Raw genomic sequence first — 3,297 nt, 5'->3', positions numbered from 1 at the left:
GGTGGAGATGGTTCGGCTGTTGGGGTAGCTGAAGCACTTTGTGGAGACAAACAACAAGGCTTTAAAGCATTACGGTGCACATTTTTCTCTACCTCCCCTTCTGGCCTCACCTTATACACCACCCCAGAATCCCCTACCTGGCCCAGCACCACATAGGGTTCTTGGTTCCACCAACCTGTCTGCTTCCCTTGTCCTTGTCTACCTCTATTTCTCAGCCATACCCTTTCTCCAGGAAGCAATGGAATAGCCTGAGCTTCCTTATGCTGAGCTTTATTATGTCGTGCTGCCTTATCCATCCTCCCCTTAGCAGTTTGACCTGTATTTGATAGCTTCTGCTGATGTCCCTTCACCCATTCTTCCCTGGTACCCCCTCTGGCAGGGACCTTCACACTATGGCAGAAGGCTGGTTGTACATATCGGCTGAATCCATCATTTTCCCGGTGTGGCTCAGCACAGCGACACACAGCAGAGCTGTTAGACCCTGCTTCCTGCATACTGGGGGCTGCCTGACACAGTACAACTGGTGAATCTGAAGCCTGAAAAACAGCATGCCAACAAGCAGAGATCACATTCATTCCAATCAGCAATGGGCTGTTTGGACTTCATCTGGTACAATCACAACCCTCTAGCAGGTAACTTCACTGTAGCCACCTCAAAATCCATTGTGGCGTAGCCTGTATAGGGATATCCAACCCATTGGCAGCTTTCAGGTTTAGAAGAAACGGTGCCTGCCCAACTTCAATCGTATCTGTAAAATGCTGCTTGAAAATACTCTCTTTCATCAGTGTTACCTGGGATCCAGTGTCTAACAGTCCATTTAATGTTTTGCCTTCGATGGTGACGTGTACCACGGGACACTCACCAATAAGAGGGGATATGGCCTTCGTGTTTCACTGTTCAACCCTGCTATCTGGCCCACAGCTGCAGGGTTCACAAGTTCAAAAGTAGGGCGCCCACTAGAGGATGGACAGTTCCGCGCCAAATGACCTGCTTGTTGGCACTGATTACAAATGGGCCTACCTTGTGAATCCCAGGCATAACGGCTGTTAGTGCGAGGCCTCCTATCTGGCTGAGAGTGTATTAGTGGCTGGGCAGCATCAACCTGTGGAACTGCTGGCCTCAGTTCCTTCAGCAGCTCCTGAGTCCATTCCTTCATCTGTGTTTTCAGGTCACCTAGAATCTCTTCCTTGAATGCTAGTCTCCAGTCTGCCTGTGAATGAGAGTTAGTTGCAGAGAACTCACCAATAGCTCCGCAAATTGCTTCCCTGTGTCCCACATAATTACATTCCCCTTCCAGCAGCAGGGCCTCTTGATGCACTTCCCCAAAAGTTTTATCTGGATTATGGCGCACAAATGTCCGTAGTGCTTGTCGCAGTCCCGTGTCGTGGAGGCCCAACAACAGCTGATCGCGCAGCTGTATATCGGAGGGGCTTGGGCTGGGCTACGCCGTTGTAACCTGCAATGAAGTTCCCTCAATCTAAGCACAAAAGCCCTGAAAGGTTCGTTAGTTCTTTGTGTACAAATGTAAAATTGGGACATCAGAGTAGCTAACGGGACTTGGTCACCATATAATCCATCTAGAAAAAGAAAAATCTTTGTAACCCTATCTCTTTCTTCCACACTCAAAACACTGACTTCCCGTTTGGCATCCCCAGTCAATGCTCCCATCACAATACTGACCTTTTGAGACTCCCCATATTCAGCTGCTTCTAATAACCCCTGCATCTGTTCTTTCCACTCATCATATTTCAAATCACCTTTTCCCCACTAAACTTGGCAATCCAAGGTGCACCGGCAAAATAGGCATCATCATGATGATAATAAAAATACAGTAAAACTACCCCACAAAATCAATAACTAAATAAAAATTATTTTTAAAAAATGCCTAGTACTTCCAAGTGTGTTACTCACAAGCCCAATCCTGCCGACTACTGCCAAAATTATGTAACAGGTGTCTGGTCACACTTTCAGGTAATCTAACTAGACACCATCCAAATATCCGACTACGCCACCCAGTTTTATTAAGAGACTGGGAACTCCTGAAATTTACCAATGATAGCACACAGGTTTCTTAAATTGGGCGGTGAGTAAACACACAATGAAAGACACAACAGCAATTTCAGGAAGTAACAGTAACTTATATTACACTAGACAATAATAAGTACATGAAAAGGTAAATGAACATAAACCAAATCTAACAGTATCATGAAGAAAATTTCTTATCTTAGAAAGGAAAGCCCACAGCCCACACTCTAAAAGTCCATTAAAAACATGAATTGGATGATACAACCTGTAGTGGTGCAAAGTCCTGTTTGTTCTCAGTGTTACCCCAACACTTAATTGCTCAACTGTCCACGGATGCACTCTGTTCACCGGACACTCGTTTCCAAGAGAATCGTGGAATCCCTGTTGGCGTCTCTTTGCTGTTCCTTTTTGTCCACTCTGGGCTCCTTGTATTGCTGTGACCTAAGGCACGCCTTATTTCTTGTCTGCCAGCTTGGCTCGGTCCTTCCATGCAGCTTCCCTCTCGCTGGGCCCACAACCGGCGCCTCCTTATGGAGCTGTCTCTTCCTCCCTGGAAGTATTGCCGTCCTTGTGTCTCACGTCGTGCCAGCCACGTACCCTTGTCAGCCTGCGAGCCCCTTTGCTCTGTCCGGGTGTCTTGGCAGTGTTCTCAGTGGACCGTCCCCTTCCTCTTGCCTTCTCCTGGCCAGAGCTTAAATCTCCTTTAGTCCCTGCAATTATCAGTTCTGGACAACCAGATTAAACAAGTGGCACAGCTAAATTTCCTGGGTTTAACAAATAATGAAAACACGAGTTAACAAAATGTATTGTTACCAACCATTAATGAGTAAAGATCTGCTGTTTAGCAACCAATATTGTCAAACATGTTAATTGCCAAGTCAGGTAAATGCAGAAATCCTCCAAGGAAGGAGACAGTTCTGTTATCACACGTGGTATTGTTTGTAAATCTCAACCAGCCATAAACTTCAAAATAGCAACTCCTTTGCAAGACAGCAAATACTTACATCCTGCAGACAGCCATGTCACAATGAGTAACTGGATTATCCAGGAAATTGAAAAAAAACAAGGTCCCCTTCTGACATACATTTGCACAAATTTCTATTATTCTGTTTTGTCTTTATCATTGTGGATAAGGGGAAAAATTAACATAAATGACTTTAGCATGAGGGAGCAACAGAACAAAATGGGTCTGAAAAATTTCTGCTGGCACTGTATAACGTACGTCAAAAAGTAAACCCTTTTAAGAGTAGAATAAAGTCTGTCGAAGCAATT

The sequence above is a fragment of the Polypterus senegalus genome, chromosome 6 (assembly GCF_016835505.1).
Source record: "Polypterus senegalus isolate Bchr_013 chromosome 6, ASM1683550v1, whole genome shotgun sequence".
In the NCBI taxonomy this organism is placed as follows: Eukaryota; Metazoa; Chordata; class Cladistia; order Polypteriformes; family Polypteridae; genus Polypterus; species Polypterus senegalus.
The sequence above is the reverse complement of the archived record's forward strand: the minus strand, read 5'-3'. Positions refer to the sequence as shown.